The sequence below is a fragment of the Eptatretus burgeri genome, chromosome 6, assembly GCF_056783735.1.
Source record: "Eptatretus burgeri isolate ZD-2024b chromosome 6, Ebu_testis_v1, whole genome shotgun sequence".
Classification (NCBI taxonomy): Eukaryota; Metazoa; Chordata; class Myxini; order Myxiniformes; family Myxinidae; genus Eptatretus; species Eptatretus burgeri.
The window spans coordinates 85,433,066-85,449,887 of record NC_140966.1 but is presented as its reverse complement, the minus strand read 5'-3'; the positions used below and the strand labels follow the sequence as shown (position 1 = coordinate 85,449,887).

Sequence of the window (16,822 nt, the reverse complement as noted above, 5' to 3'; positions counted from 1 at the left end):
TGTGTGTGTGTGTGTGTGTGTGTGTGTGTGTGTGTGTGTGTGTGTGTGTGTGTGTGTGTGTGTGTGTGTGTGTTTTTTTACGTTTCCTCTGTCTCCACAGAAGTGGGGTTTCAGATACTGAAATGAATCCTGACTGCAGGAGCAAAATTCATAGGGTTAATGAGCAATTGCCTACATTATCTGCTTTCTCAATTTTATGATTTATTTCTACATGTTGTCATAGTTTTGTGGATACAGTTTTCATTACCTCTTTGGCACCCACATTCAGATAATTTGTTCCTTGTTTAGCTGAAAAAAGTAGTTTTTAAAGGGTGTCAAAGGCAGTTGTCTTTAAAATTTTTGTTTTTTTACTTCTTTCCAGAGAAAAAAACCATGGAAACGGAGAGTAAAATCCATTTTTCTCAAAATTCGTTTACGCCATGGTTCCATTTCTACACTGATGGAATGTAAAGGTAAGGATCTATCCTGTGAACTGTTCATGAACGTCAACAAAATTTTTAAAAAAATCATTTCAAACAGGAAACCAAGCTGTCTTACAGATGTTATAAAGGACACAAGCAACAGGCATGAAAAATTAATGTAACGTGTTAGTTAGAGTGATGAAATCGACACTGGGTAAAACTCAGAATAATAAATAAAATAAATTTCTTTATACTCCTTTAAACCTCTTTAAACCTTTATTTGAATTGAACTATGAACTTGAATGAATAATGGAGAACCCAAATCACCTTCATAACACTTCCAAGAGAACATTCAGTTTTGCAGGACTTGGACATGTTCTCTGGGGTGGAGTATGTGAATACATTTACAGAGGGGCAAGAGAGGAGGGGGGAGAGAGGAGAGAAGGGGGAGGAGAGAGAGGGGGCATCACAATTCAAAAGAGGGGGAGAGAGGAGGGGCGAGAGTGGGGCAAGAGATGGGGGCGAAAAAGGGGAGGGAGAGAGGGGGTGAGTGAGAGTGGCGTCAATTCAATAGAGGGGTACGGGAGAGGGGGTGTGAGAGGCGGGGGAGAGTGGGGGCGAGAGAGGAGGAGGGAGAGGGGGTGAGAGAAAGAGGGCGTCACAATTCAAGAGAGGGGAGAGAGAAGCGGGAGCGAGGGGTGGTGAGAGTGAGGGCGAGAGAGAGAGGAGCGAGAGAGGAGGGGGGAGAGAGGAGGGCGAGAATAGGGGGGAGAGAGGGGGGAGGCAAGAGAGAGGGGGCGTCACAATTCTTCTTCTTTGTTTGATATGACGTCATAATTGACGCTGGGGACCTGAGTATGTTTCCCAGGTGTTTCCCAAGTTAGGGCCATTTATGATTTATGATACAGTTGGTTCGATCTAATTGAAAAAATGCCCCAATCCAGTCGTCGTTTACGAGAGCGAAGGATCGAAGCTGCACATACTGGCACGCACCTATGGGCCCGCACTAGTTATAATGAAACAACCATATCCTCCATCACCTGTGATGCACCATAGTTTGTTCCCTACATTGAAAAGAATCCATTGTTATTTACTTTCTTCTCTGTTAAATATTTTGTGGGTTATCCACGCCTTCCAGTGGTTCCCTGGTTTTCTTATCCAGCTGCTACCAGGAAAGCGCCCATTGGTATTGCTCCTATTTTCTTGCCTGATGTTTTATTTTACACATTATTTGGTGCAGGGGTCATTGCAATGTCAGTTGTTGAAATGGAGATTGTGTGATATCCGGTTTAGTAAATTTGTACTTAGTTGTGGATTTAAGAGGACTGCCTTTTCAGGGAAGGAAAGATGAACGAGTCTCCTGGTTGTGAAGACGTTGGTGTGAATGAGTCTCCTGGTCCGCCAGACTTCGGTGTGAACCAGTCATCAGCATCCTCTACGTCTAAGCCAAAGAAACCCCCTCTTTGGAAACGTCTGATGTAAATAATTTTACTTACCCCTCCTTCGCTTTTTAAACTTGGTTTTGGATGTGTAGATCTCAACAAATGTGCAAGAAATTGACTTTTCAATATTTTTTCAACAGTCGTCAGCTCATAAGACTTGGACAAAAGTTCGTGGCAACATTCAACGTGGCAGTATTAAACATTCAATTCAACATTTAATGAAGAGAAAATATCCCTTCAGAATGCCATGGCATTAAACGTATGAACAATAGAAATGGTACTCCTTTAACGAAATTGAAGCTGACCCTGATGTATCTCAGGTCGTCTTCCATCTGCTTGGAAGGCAGCTTACATCACCTTCATCAGCCAATCTTGCTGCTTCGTTATGTTGCGAGTAAAAAACACTTCCACGTCGCTGTGAAGCTGTGTTGGATGCTTTGGTTTGAACCTGCGCTTTAATTGAATGAAATGAAACATTTCAAATGATTCTCACTCAGAATTAAACTTCACCGGAATAAGTATTATCAAGTTGTTTCAACCTTCTTTGTAGAAGAAGATTATTTGTAATTCCGGGCACCACCAGGTGACACTTCACAGTGCACATTTACTGAAAAATAATTGGGGTCTTTTCCCCAAAAGGAACTCCCTTCCCCATTTTATGATACCCAGACAGAAATTATATTTAATTTACCTTTGGGCAACATCTGGTTCAGTAGTTTTTTTTCGTTTTTGAAGCATATGTACCATGTTTCAAAATTCAATTTTATAGTGCAGATGATGGCAATCCCAGTACTGATCCCTGAGGTACCACATTATGTTCATCCTTCCAGGCAGACATCCTCCCATTCACAACCACTCTTTGGTTCCTATCACTCATCCAGTTAGTTATTACTTTAAACTTCTGGAATTTGAGATGCACTACATTCACTGCACTTCCCTCATCCTCCAAATATTTTGCTTTCAAAATCAGTGTGCATGAATGTGGAGGATTCCTGGAAGTGAGTACAGGATGTGAAATTTGCTTTTTGATGAAATGTTCAGCTGTTTTGACTCCCCATATCAGCACTTCACTCTTCGGCCCAGATAAAGCTTCTTCTTATTGAGTATATTAAAAATGGCTGATGATGGCATCATTTTCCCGGGTGCTACTGATGCAGTCTGATTCTGACTGACCTGACTGCGTTTTATTCTGACATTGTTTATTAGTGACATTTAAAAAAAAAAAACTACAACTTTAAAAAACAACCTTTGTTTTCTGCAGAAATGTTTTGTCTCGAATGACAAAATCTTTTGAGGAAGAGCCATCAACTGGTAAGTTTGGAGAATTCATCCTTTCACAAAACAAATTGGTTATATCGGTTACAAATATTTTTCATGTCGGAAGAGAAACCTGAAAATGGTGGTTGTTTATTTATTAATTGCCGGAATCCTTCGGATTTTGGCAATTATGTTGGTCGGTTGTGTGTGTTATTATGTGTGTCTGTCTGTTTGTTACTTGACGAAATCTACGATTTTGTCAAGTATGTTGGTCGGTTCAGTTTGTGAGTTTGCTTGTTTGTTTGTGTGTACGTCTCGCTCTACAGGTCGCATTTCGAGTCGGAATGTCATGGAACTTCACCAATGGACTTATTGGCCACCAGAATAGAACCCTATAACTTTTGGCATGTGAAGGTCAAGGTCAGGAAAAATTCCTGATGAATTTCGTCAAGTCCTGGCCCTATGGGTCATTTTTTTACTTGACAAAATTGTAGATTTTATCAAGTACAGTACTTTGTATCCAGTAATTGAGTTGAGGGAGTTTGTTTTTTGGCTAACAAAGAAAAAAGCTATTGTATTGTACACCATAACTTACTTGCTGAATCAAAATTTATTTTATGAGTCGAGAGTGTAGTCTTGATTATTGCATCAGTGAGTGCATGTTGGACTATCCTTATTTTGTAGATGCAAGTATTCATTACTGATGATTGGTTAAGATTATGTCACAAATACCTTTGTTTTGCTTTATTGCAGATGTCACATGACAACACTAACATCAATGAGGGATACAGTCCACCAACCGTTAAAAATGAACCATTGGCTTCCCTTCTGACTGCGATGCTTCAGAAGGATCCAATGGAGAGACCCACAATGCAGGTGAGGTTGATACTGTTTTGAACTATTTTATTTACATGAACAAGAACAGGAATCCTCACTCATGCTGGGGTTGCTGAACTCCTGTTATGGAGCTAAATGCTATTGCTCATGAGTGGAGGGGTTTCTTGGTCGTGTTTATTTGATTCCAACACGTACATGGTTTTGCAGGAGATTGGAAAGCACCCGTGATTCAAACCACATCCCACAAATGAATTTTGAAGGTAACCAGCCCTCCTTCTGTATTCCTTTAAAAAAAAAAAAAAAAAAAAATATTTTATATATATATATGTATATATATGTATATATATGTATATATGTATATATATATATATATATATATATACAGTAAGTCCTCGCTTTTCGCAAGGGTTGCGTTCCTGGAAAACCTTATGATAAGCGAAACTGTGTTAAACAAAACATATTTTCCCATAGAAACCAATGTGTTAAAGGGGGGATGTGTTTTTGGCTTGGAATTTTTTGGACATAAACACAAATAAACAAAACGCACTCCTCGAGTCGTGGCGACTTACCCCGAGGCTGGAGGAACGGAATTGATTGCGGTGGACAAGTCACACTTGCGGAGTGGCAGAATCGTCCCCCTCTTCACTTGACACTGTGCTGTCACTTTCTTCACCAGCGGGAACGGTCTCTTGGCAGCTGGTTGAAGGAGCATCCTGGATGGTGGATGGAGTTGGTGCTGCATCTTTTGGCTTGAAAAATGCATGGAGAGTGGGCTGGATGGCTTTCTTTTTCTTTGCTGCATAAAGTTCCTTGTAGCAACAAAAGGCATCATTAACAACACAGCTAAAATCAGTGCTCCTTTCAAGATTTGGATCTTGCTCGATAACAAATTCTGTGGCACTTTCAAACGAGCTGAGGATTTGGCTGAGGTTTTTCATGGTGAGATGCTCGGATGAAGGTGTCACAGCATCTTCTTCTTCCTCAAGAGCCCACTGCTGTTCCAACTCCATAAGATCTTCATTGCTTAAGGGTTCTGCATGAGACTCCAGTAAGTCATCCACGTCCTCTTCGTCAACCTCTTCAAACCAACCTCCTGTGCCAGGTCTACAATTTGACTTGTAATCAACGGAACATCAGCAAACCCCGTGAAATTGTGGACACACTCAGGCCACACTTTCTTCCACACAGCGTTCATTGTGGAGGTGCTCACCTCTGCCCATGAATCCTTCATGTTTTCCAAAGCCATTTTTATGTTGTATGTTCGCCAAAACTCCTTGATTGATAGCTTGTCCTTATCAGTTTTTTTGATAAGCTGCAGCATGGTATGCTTAACATAATAGGCTTTAAAAGCAGCAATAATTCCCTGATCCATAGGCTGTAAAAGTGAGGTAGTATTTGGTGGTAAAAATACTACCTGCACGTTTTCACACCAGTCTTCCATTTGCTGAGGATGGGCAGGAGCATTGTCTACAAGCAGCAAAGATTTGTTGTCAATGTTGTTCTCCTTGGAGTACTTCTCAACATGATTGGAGAAGTAATTGATCACGTAATCGTGGGTCAATGCCCTCACAAACTACGCGCTTTTTTCTTGTATCACAGCAAGAGATAAAGGCATGCGACGTTTAGTTTGATCTTCTATCCACACACATAATAAACGCTTCATGTTGTGCATGGCACCATCTCTCATTCTCGTTAGTGTCGTTGCACTCGAACTGGTCGCAATCTGTGATATTTTCTTTATCTTTGCCGAACTTTGAACGATCGAATGTACACTCGATGCAGCGATTGCTGCGCGCGGCCGATTTCCGTTGTCCCTTCACCTCGTTCATGTCTTTTAATTATATCCAATTTCACCTTCAATGTGACAGCCTTTCGTTGTCTCTTGAAACGAGGTGTGCTCGGCAAAAGACTTGCGGGTCGCTTGGGATTCATACTGGAAGGTATGCAGGCGAGCGTGAAGAGAATACGTACAGTACAGCATACAGTACATGCGCAGTAAAGTGAAAGTGTGTTTATGCGCATCCTGTGTGATTGTTGTTTTTTGCAGGAGGTTTGAAACTTTTTTTTGCGTTTTTCCTTGCAATGACATTACGATAGGCATAAAATGTTTGCGATAATTGAAAAATTGGTCATTAAAAATAAATTACGAATAATCGAAACTACGATATGCGAGCTTCCGGTTAGCGAGGACTTACTGTATGTATATGTATATGTATATGTATATATATATATATATATATATATATATATATATATATATATATTCTGTTCTTGGTGTTTCTGGGCAAGATGGAACCTCGTGGTAGAGCAAGGTGATTGCCAGCATGAACTGGGCAGCAGGGCAACTTTTGGACAAAATAAACATAAACTTCCGGTTCTGCTTGTCTTAGCCTTGGATTGTGCAGTGTCTCGTTCCAGTTATCAAAGCTAAGTTTTCAGAACAGCTAAGTTGTGTGTCTCTATTATCTTTTCTTCCCTGTGTTGTGATCTGTGTTTTCACACTTTTTTTTTTAGTGTTTATCCATGTTTTATTGTGGTAGATCACACTCACAGACATAATACAACCAAATGAGACGACATCAATGAAAAATTTTCAATTTTTTTCACAACAGAGTGAAAATATGAGTATATATATGTATTGTGGTTTCTGCCGCGTTCGGCGTGCGGACGACCGTTCTAGTCAAATCACGGTCGCACGTCCACCGAAGGCCGCAATCCAGTCGTGACTTTCCAGACCAACCCCAAAATCCAGTCACAGATGTCTTACCGCATCATAAACTAGCCATTTCTTCTGTCCACGCGCTACAGGGTCGATCGCCGAATTATCCATGTACCTAATTATTCGCACAGACAGAAATACCGGGAGTTTATACCTCAATGGGACCTGCACGAAATTGAGCCGCTTTAGCAGCTCATTCCGTATGCAAGGCCGAGCGGTTATATATCGCCAAGTCCCGTCGGACAAGATTATTACGTTTATCGGCTTTAATTCGCCAGTTAATTCCCCAAATGCACCATGGCAGTCAATGTGAGGAAAGGGATGCAACGAGCAGGTTCACGTTCAACAATGGGGTACACTTATTTGAACACAGGCATGAATGAATGAGGGGAATGAGGGGATGGGGACAAGAGACGAGCTAAAGCCTACAGCCGAGTTCTATTCGGAATGCAAGTATATACAGACACTTATACAATTCACTACTTATTGGACTGGCGCCACACACACACACACACACACACACACACACACACACACACACACACACACACACACACACACACACACACACACACACACACACACACACACACACACACACACACACACACACACACACACACACACACACACACACACACACACACACACACACACACACACACACACACACACACACACATACACACACACACACACACACACACATACACACATACACACATACACACATACACACATACACACATACACACATACACACATACACACATACACACATACACACATACACACATACACACATACACACATACACACATACACACATACACACATACACACATACACACATACACACATACACACATATACACACACACACGATCGGACCAGCTGGTCTTTATTAAGACCTATCTCGGACCTGCCCGCCCCATGCGGTCTTCAAGGACCAGGTCCCTGGGGCCTACTGGACCCCCAGCACGATCCGGATGGTCCAAGCGAGCGAAGTCGGCAGGGCGAAGGCTGGTGGGAGAAGACCCTCCTTGCACGACCAGAACAGGAGGACCAGCCGCGAAGGATGACAGGAAGCTTGAAGCTTGAAGCTCGAAGAAGCTGGTAGAAGTTTCTGTAAGCTGGTGTAAGCTAAGCTGGTAAAAAGAGCCCTGTTTCCATCCTTCTCTTCCCTTTTTATTTCTGAAGGGCTCGCCTCCTTCCCACGTGACTCATCCGTTGTCAGTGGGGGCTGCCGCATTCCATCCCCCCCCCCCGCTGGCTGTTTTTATTCCCATATTCGGTAAGGAATTCAGCTCGGGGATGCAGTCTGAACACGCCCGCATTCCATTCCCTCCCCACCCCCCACGAGTGCGCAGAGAATGCCGGGAGCAGAGGGTTTGGTGGGTGGGGGCTTCACCTTTCACCTACTGAGCGCGCACAGAATGCCAGGAGTGGAGGGTTTGGTGGGTGGGGGCTTCACCCTTCACCTACTGAGCGCACAGAATGCTGGGAGCCGAGGGTTTGGTGGGTGGGGACGTCACCTTTCACCTACTGAGCGTGCAGGGGACGCTCGCTGTCCTGGCAGCGTGTTGCTTGCACACCCTTGATCCGATTCCCGTTAATTTGTGTGGAGACGAGAGAGTTTTCGTCCCACTCGCTGACACCAGTGTTATAGATTTCTGCCGGTTCGATGTGCACATGACCTTTTCAGCCCAATCCAGGCCACCGAACGCGACAATCTAGTCGTAGCTTCCGAACAAACGCCGAAACCCAGCTACGGGTGTTTTTTTACACCATACCCAGCTACACCATAAACCAGCCAACTATTCTGTCCATGCGCTACAGGGTCAATCGCCAAATTATCGATGTACCTAACTATTCGCGCGGACAGAAATGCCGGGAGTTTATACCTCGACGGGACCTGCACGAAAACGAGCCGCTTAAGCGGCTCGTTCTGTTTGGGAATGCCGAGCGGTTTTAATTCGCCAGATCCCATCGGACCAGATTATTTTATCAGCTTTGTAATCAGCCAGCTAATTTCCCGAACGTATCATGGCAGTTAATGGAGAAAGTGATGCAACGAGCGGGTTTGACATTCAAACAATATGGTGTTTATTTTCACCCAGCACGTAAGCAGTCAATGGGGGAATAGGGGACAAGACACAAGCAAAAGCCTACAGCCGATGTCTATTATGCAATGTACATACAGGCACTTAACAACGATTCTACTTCAGGACAAGGCGCCACAGACTTTCATGCAAAACTCAAGAAAGAAAGAACCGGGCTTGCGAGCCTTTATTTTACTCAGGGCCGGGATGACCGGAACAGGCCCTGAGAGACTGGGCCGGCTACCTGACCACCCTTGTGGTGACTCGATGGGTCCTTTTTATCGGCGACCCCTGGTGTCTCCGTTCAGCCCGGTGCGTCGCGAATGCGCCAGTCGCTTGAGCAGCTTGTACAGTGGTTCTCGGTCGTCCGGCCTTCACTGCGGCCTGGCCTAGCCAACGGCGCTGGAGGAGTGAACGGGTCTTGACCCTGGCTTCCTGGTTGCGCTGGCGAACCTTCCAGCAAACGGACTCCACTGCTCTCGCCAGCTCCCACAGGCTCTCCAACCCTTCCACTCCGAACTCCAACGGCTCAACTTCTGCCGGTGGCTCGGCATCTCTCCAACGGCTCTCAACTAACCGCTCTCCAACCCAACCAACACACCACCCTTGTCGGCAAGCGAACGCGGCCCTTTATCGCCCCAAGGGGAGGGGCCGCGGTGGGCTTTGCCACCCGAAATCAGCGCCCTCCCCCTTTTCACCTTTCAACCTTCACCCAGGCTGGATCCGCCCCTTTCACTTCTGATTGGCCAACTCCTTCAGAGGGTAAGGCCTTTCTGATCCTTTTTGCAAGTCCTGCTTGCACGCGGACGTGGTTGAAATCATCGGCTTCACGCGGACGTGGTTGAAATCACCGGCTTCACGCGGACGTGGTTGAAATCACCCTGATCACAAGCGGACGTGTTGGAAATAGACATCAAACGCGGACGTGTTGGAAATCGACATCAAACGCAGATGTGGGTTGTCGTTGTTGTTTGTTATTGTTGTTGTTGTTGTTATTGTTAAAATAAAAGATAGAGAAAGAATAATGGCTAACTCAAAGATGCACAGCCCAGCACACAAATAATTCCCTTTATACATTGGTGGGGAAATCTAACCTGGAACACACACTTACCAAAATAACTGACCTCTGGGGAACCTGACTGGTGTTCTGTGAATTTCCACAACCGTAACACGACCGCCTCCCCTTTTTACAGACTCATCCCGAGTCGTCAAATTTTCGTGTGCCTTCATGTGTAAGTTCTCCCCAAGTACGATTTACCTCTGGATCCCTGAGTGCGACATTTGATGTATCTGTGCCCCAAAAGTAAATAACCTATGGGCTGTGTAACTAACAAACAAACTCACTCATACAGACGACTTATCTAAAATTGCCGGCACTACGACAAACATGCAGGAGAAGCAAAACTCATGCACAATTTTAACTTGACCTTATAATTTTACACTAAACCATGGCCCAGGACTGATGGACTCTGTGGGGAAAAAGGGCATGGCAAATGTTATTCACAGTTTGTGAGGGTGAGCGCCCCGCAGCTGAAGGTCGGATGTCTTCGGGGCCTGTTCAAAAGGCCCCGTTGTCCATCACAGACCCTTTTTCATATCTTCAGCTGCTGTGGAGGCAACTCACCCCAACCCGGCATGCCATATGCCATCCCACAGGCCATTTGAAGAGGGTAGCCAGGCTGCCCAAATGCAGTCTCTGGCTCCGTATGCAGGGACAAGAAGGTAGCCGGCTGCCCAATGCAGTCCCAGGCTTCCCCCTTGAATTGAACACAAGCACAGGGAGGTAGCCGGCTGCCCAATGCAGTCCCAGGCTTCTCCCTGAAGTGAACTGGATGACGCAAGTAAGCACAAAACGGTGCACGGGCTGCACCAATGCAGTCCCCGTGTGCGGCTGCCTACAGGGCAGTCCCTACAGAACACTGGATGGGCACTGACACAAGCAAGCACAATGGTCGGCGGGGCTGCCTGCAGGGCAGTCCCCGCAACTTGTGCGATGATCCTGGCGCACATGGTGATGGATGGAATACAGGGGCAAATGCTAGACACATGGGGTTAAGGCAGAGGCAGGCAGACAAGGCATGGCAAGGCAAGGCCGGGACAGGCCGCTGTAGCACAAACAGGCCGGTAGGTGAAGGTGGCCGGCCTCTGGCCTCGTTCTGGAGGTTCGTGGAGGGAGTGCGGTGGTGCCGGACGGTCTGAAGGCGGGCTCGGACCTACCCTACTGTCTCTCTCCCAACCTATCACCTTTGCCTGTCTCTGTCCATACCCACTCCCTTAGTTTGCAAAAATCCAAATTTAGCCCCATCTTATTTTTTTTTGTTTTATTTTATTATTTCCTTTTATAATTTTGTCTCCCTAACCCCCTTTATCGTCTTTGTCCGGCTAACCTACCATGTTACCGAGCCTACTCCCAACCCCTACGTTCCCTTCCTGGAGGGGAATAAGGGAGAGCGATTGTCCTGTCCCGAGGCCCAATGAAGCCTCAGAATGGCCTCCTCAGATTTCAGTGATCTTCTTACCAAGATGAGTCCAGCGGCCCACCGAGAGCAAAGGGATGGATGGTGCGGAGGGGTACATTTTCCGATCTACCCTAACATTTATTAACCTTAAACTACCTGTCTTTTCAAAAGCACCTGTCGCTTAATCTATTGGTTCTACCAACCAAGAATCCCGTTGCCCTTGTTTGTGTCCTCACAAATTTGGGCCTTGCCTTACAATTTTCCTTTGTGCCCTTCCACGGTTTCATGGCAAGGCCGCGTGGCTCACTTGGCAGGAATGTCCCCTCTGCCGATTCTCCAACCTTGGCATCCCCGGGCCCTGAGGCTGTCTCTGAGCCTACCAGCTCCCTAAAATCTGGGGAGTGCCCTCTCTGGCTACTCCCCCTCGACGCTCACGTGGCAGGCTGGCGCCACGGGCCCCTTTTCCCCGTGCCCACGACAATGCCCACGTGGCCATTGGCGCTACGGGCCTCGCTTCATGCGGGCTCACCCATGCCCACTACGCTATCCCGGCCCCTCTTGGGCCCTTGGCATACCGCGGCTGACTAGTCCGGTGCCTGGGGTGCCCACTAAGCGATACTCACCGTTCACAGCCACGCTCCCAGCCGTCAACAGGACTCCTGCACCCCTCCAAATGGGTTCCGGGCCTACACTCGCACCAACAGCAAAACGACTTCCATTTTGTTAAATTTGGCTAACCCACTAACTAACATTACTCGGACCCCGGGGTGCCTTGGGTGGGAATCACTCCTCCCCCCAATCACTCATCGCACCATGCATTCCACATTCACTCCATTCACACAGGCCTGCTGGCCTTCACTCATTCAACATGTTTCCTTTTTTTTTTTACTCTTCTTCTCATTTCATCGCTCCCATCACTGAACGCTGCCATTCTTCTCACGAAATCCCCTATCTTGTGCTCCCTCATCATCCCTTAAACTACTGCACATCCTTTTACTCTACGTCGCTAAGCTACGTCCCCACTACACATTCAAAGTCTGTCCAAGTCTCCAAAAATCACATTTTTCCATACTCTAAAATAAACTAAGATCCCTCGAACTAATACATTCCACGGGCTCCAATAGGAACAACCCGTATACCCATGAAGCCGGTCTTACTAAACTAGCCCGTCCCGCTAACTAGTGGTTTTCCTGTGCCCTAAACAAGGGGGTCTTCCAACCCCTGCCCAGTAATCCTGTTTACCTGAAGTGGCGAGTCTTGCTTTTCTCTTTTTTTATGCGCACTAGCGCGGCAACTCACAACCTGCGCTCTTTTCCCGTGACGTCATGGCAAATTGAGGTGACGACAACGGAAAAATTAATGGTAATGGAGACACGGATAACAAAGACAACGGAAACAGAGACATGGGAGATAGAGGGTGATTTGGACGGGGTGAAAGACGAGCACACACAGGTAGAGGTAGTGCAGGACAATGGGGTGAGCTGGCGGAATGTGTCATGACCCGGTGCGAGCAGCAGGATAGCTTCCTCCAAGAACGAGGGGAGGGAATATGCCCTCTTGAAGCGGATCGCGACCAGGTGGGTTCGGTTCGCCATGCGAGTTAGATGGGGCTCATGGTGTGAACGGGTACACGCGGAGCTTGGAGGGTATGGAGACCCCGGGAGTGCTTGTGGTAGTGCGAATGCCCAGCACGATTGTCCTGGTGTGTGTGGTTACGAATGTGTTGAAATGTGTGTTGAAACGTGTGCGTAGCGTGAGCGAAATTGCGTGCGTGATTAAAATGGTGTGTGTGAGAGCGGTATGAGAAGGAAATGGCGGTTGGTATGCGGGAAAACGCAACCGCATGTCTGAGTGTCATGGCGAGGTGTGTAGGTGTCACGGCACGCTGGAGTGTGTGCGTTGAATGGTGAGGGAGACGGCGCCAGACGAGGGACAAGGGCCATGTTGCGGCCGTAGCTATTTTGGTGACTGTGCCGGATTTGCAGAGCAGCACGTGCGAGGTCCATGCCATGCTTCGCACAAGGCCGCCACGTGCGCGCCTACGCAAGTGAAATCTGGTCCGGAAATGCCCGCAGTGGATACAAGCCGACCCCATGGACGGACAGAAGTTCGGCTGGAAATTGTGAATTTGGATCGGACGGGTTCTTCAGGCGAGCATGTGTGTAAAGCTTCGTGTGGCCTGTGCCGCACGTTCTGCTCGCAGAGTGTGCGAAGCTGCTTCCCCGATGCATTATGCATACCCCGGCTTGCGCGAGAAATTGCGCGGTTTCGGGGTGCGAGTGATGTCGTCGGGGATTTCGCGGCGCGGGTTACGGGTGAGCAGAGCACACGGGCTCACGTGGGGAACCCCTCGAAACGCGAGGCTTTCTTGTGATGCGCAGTGACGTCGTGGCTGCACGCATGGTTGGAATCCGGCAGGAGGGAAAATCCCTGCCGGATGTTACCGTCCAAGAGGAAGGGACGCGAAGCACGAGCAGCTGCCATGACATCACGGGAAAAGAGCGCAGGTTGTGAGTTGCCGCGCTGGTGCGAATAAAAAGAGAGAAAAGCAAGCCTCGCCACTTCGGGTAAACAGGATTCCTGGGCAGGGGGTAGGAGACCCCCCCCTGCTCGGGGCACAGGAACCACTAGTTTGGGGGGAGGGTTAGCTTAGTTAGTCCGGCTTCATGGGGACGCGAGTTATTCCTCGTGGAGCCCGTGGAATGGATTAGTTAGAAGCGATTTCAGTTTAGATTTAGAAAATGGGAACCATGGATTTTGGAAGACAAGGACGAACATTGAATGTGTAGAGGAGACTTAGCTACGTAGTGTTAAAAGGACGTGCTATAGAGTAAGGGATGACGAGGTAGCTCGGGGATTTAGTAAGAAGAATGGCAGTGTTCAGCGATGTGAGAGATGAGAATTGAAAGGAAACATGTTGATCGAGTGAGGGCCAGTGGGCCTGTGTGAATGGAGTGAATGTGGTATGCATGGTGCGATGAGTGATTGGGGGAAGGAGTGATTCTGTTACCCCCGTTACTTTTTCTACCCCCGTTAATCCACCCAAAACCCACCTCCCTCAAATTCCCTGCAGTGTAAGGACCTGAAATTCCCTGTGGTGTCCATCTTGTTTACCCCGTGTACCCAATCCCATCCCTTTCCCTTCTACAGTTCTCCAAATGTTTGTGTTCCCTACTGTTTTGAGCTTCCCTCTCCTGCCCCTCTTGTCTCCTGCTCCTCTTGTAATACGTTCTGTACGTTAGCTCTTATTCGAGCCTCGACATTGTACACCAAAAACAAATATCTTTTACAAAGTGATGTTTCAAAGTACACAATTATCTCTGGAATTGTTTATGACGTGATTACAATGTAGGCACAAGACGTGTGTGTGTGTGTGTGTGTGTGTGTGTGTGTGTGTGTGTGTGTGTGTGTGTGTGTGTGTGTGTGTGTGTGTGTGTGTGTGTGTGTGTGTGTGTGTGTGTGTGTGTGTGTGTGTGTGATTAAAATGGATATTTCAGCTTCAGTCTTTTCTGCAAAATCATTTATACAGTCGTGGTTGGTAGTCCCAGTTCTCTGGATTCACGTCAAATTGATTTTGTAGGACTTTGGCGAAATGATTCATGCACTCGTTCAACGTCTGCTGCATTTGCGCTTGGTCGACCGGTACTTTTCTGTTTCTGACTACTTCCAGGCTCCTTAAATTGCTTGTACCACAAATATAGAAAACTTCATGAGTTTCTGTATCAAATAAAACAAAGGGTATTGTTGTCATTTTTGTTACTAAATATAACAACCAAAGTTGTCCAGGTCTTTTTGCAACACCTTGTACATATAGATAAAGCATTCATATCTTCAAAAACAAACCAACCTTTCCTCTGCTCATGTTTTCTCAAAGATGAAAGATCTCATTGCCTTGCGCATATGTTTCTGTTCTGTGTGCAGTTTCACTCAATTACCAATTTGCTTTGGGGGAGAAGTATTCTGAAGAGGCGTGGCCTCTAATAGTGCAGGTGAGCTGAAGGAGGTTTTCAGCATTGAACTAGGAAATTGTAAAATTTTAGCAATCACAATCTGTCTCCATATTTTAATGTTTTTGATCTCTTCCTTCCAGATGCCTTCTGTTTTTGAGTATATGCACCACTTAGATTGAAATAAAGAATGAAGAACTAGTCTTGCTCTTAAAGGCTCATGTCAATTTGCATCGGTGGACATGCCCGGCCTCCTGGAGAATCTGTTTAGGGCCCCGGAAACTCATTGTGGATCACGCGACCACTTGGGATCCTGACCACAGGCTTTGATCGGGTCCATGGGAGCTCTTCAAGCAATTTCACGCATTGAAATGGAATAGAAATGGCCTCAGTTTTATAGCCCAGCAGATATACACAATGGGTGAAGAACAGAAGAAGAAGAGGAGGAAGAAGAAAAAAAGTGGGCCGGGAGTGGGATTCCCAAGAAAAGCCCCTGAGTTAACAGGAAATGTGTTGGGTTAAAGAAAAGTGTGACTGAACTACACAACTGGTTGTTGAGAAAGTTCCATCTGGAAATCATTCTGGTGTACAGCAATGGAATTCTGCCCCAAACAACACGTCATAATGGTTGGAGTGCAATTCTTAGGTATGTTGTGGGCATCTAATCCAAAGCTGTTAGGGTTCATAACAAATCATACCTGTCACATTTATAGCAGGAAACGCTTTCCAGTGTGTGATGTTCTCTCTTCGGGTGGAGAAACGTCGGACAATCTTTCCTTACTTTCCAGATGGTTCAAAAATTATTCACTCCATTTTGCTGCAATTCAACTTCAATCATCAAAACTTTTTACATTCCTGTCTGTTCTTCTCCAGGTGGTTATTTAAGAGCCATTTGTCTCCTTACTCTGCCTTCCCCTCTCCTCATGCTGCCTTTCCCTTCCCTCACGCTGCCTTCTTCCCCTTCCCTCACGCTGCCTTCTTCCCCTTCCCTCACGCTGCCTTCTTCCCCTTCCCTCACGTTGTCTTCCCTTCCCCTCCCCTCATGCTGTCTTCCCTTTCCCTCCCCTCACACTCCCCATGATGTAGGCTGGCAGCCTTCAGAGGAATAGCTCTTCAATGTGTCGTGTCCTGTCCTGTCCCCTCTCAAATGTCTGATGATTGCTCTACTTTCCAGGTAACTCCAAGAAATGACTCCATGACTGCTGACTCAGCACATCCAATCATCCAAACTTCTTGAATCCTATCTGCTGCTGTTTTTCTGTTCTTTTCGAAGTTGTTTTTTGAGGGCTGCCATGATGCGGACTGGCGGCTTTCAGATAAATGTCTCCTCAATGTGACCTGTCTTTTCCTCTCAAATATCTGATAATATTGCTCTACTTTCTAGGTAACTCCAATAAATGACTCCACAGCTGCTGACCGAGAATGCCAATCATCTAAACCACTTCCATCCTATCTGACCTTTTCTATCTATTTGATTTAGTTTGGTAAATCTTTTGGGTTGGTTCAGTGTTTTGGATTTTTCAGCCCTCTCATACCTGAGATTTCCCAGTCATTGTGTTGTTGTTCAGTCAGCCGTCCTCCCATTGTAGTTCAGGAGGTCACGACCCAAGCCAATGAAGCCTTTGTCACCTCTGTGTGAAACGGGGCCATCGCCGTGA

The 16,822-nt window shown here is 46.5% G+C and overlaps 1 protein-coding gene across 1 annotated transcript in view; it reads left to right on the top strand.

Annotated features, from left to right (window-relative positions):
* Positions 1–15,606, top strand: part of LOC147025238 (ubiquitin carboxyl-terminal hydrolase 17-like protein 6) — a 38,221-nt gene extending 22,615 nt beyond the window's left edge. The window contains exons 11-19 of the mRNA XM_085886012.1: positions 101–155; positions 362–452; positions 1,739–1,879; positions 3,105–3,154; positions 3,427–3,566; positions 3,854–3,976; positions 4,145–4,197; positions 15,139–15,206; positions 15,308–15,606. The gene's annotated coding sequence lies outside the window, so the exon portion shown is untranslated. The remainder of the gene's footprint in view (positions 1–100; positions 156–361; positions 453–1,738; positions 1,880–3,104; positions 3,155–3,426; positions 3,567–3,853; positions 3,977–4,144; positions 4,198–15,138; positions 15,207–15,307) is intronic.
* Positions 15,607–16,822: the final 1,216 nt, after the last annotated feature.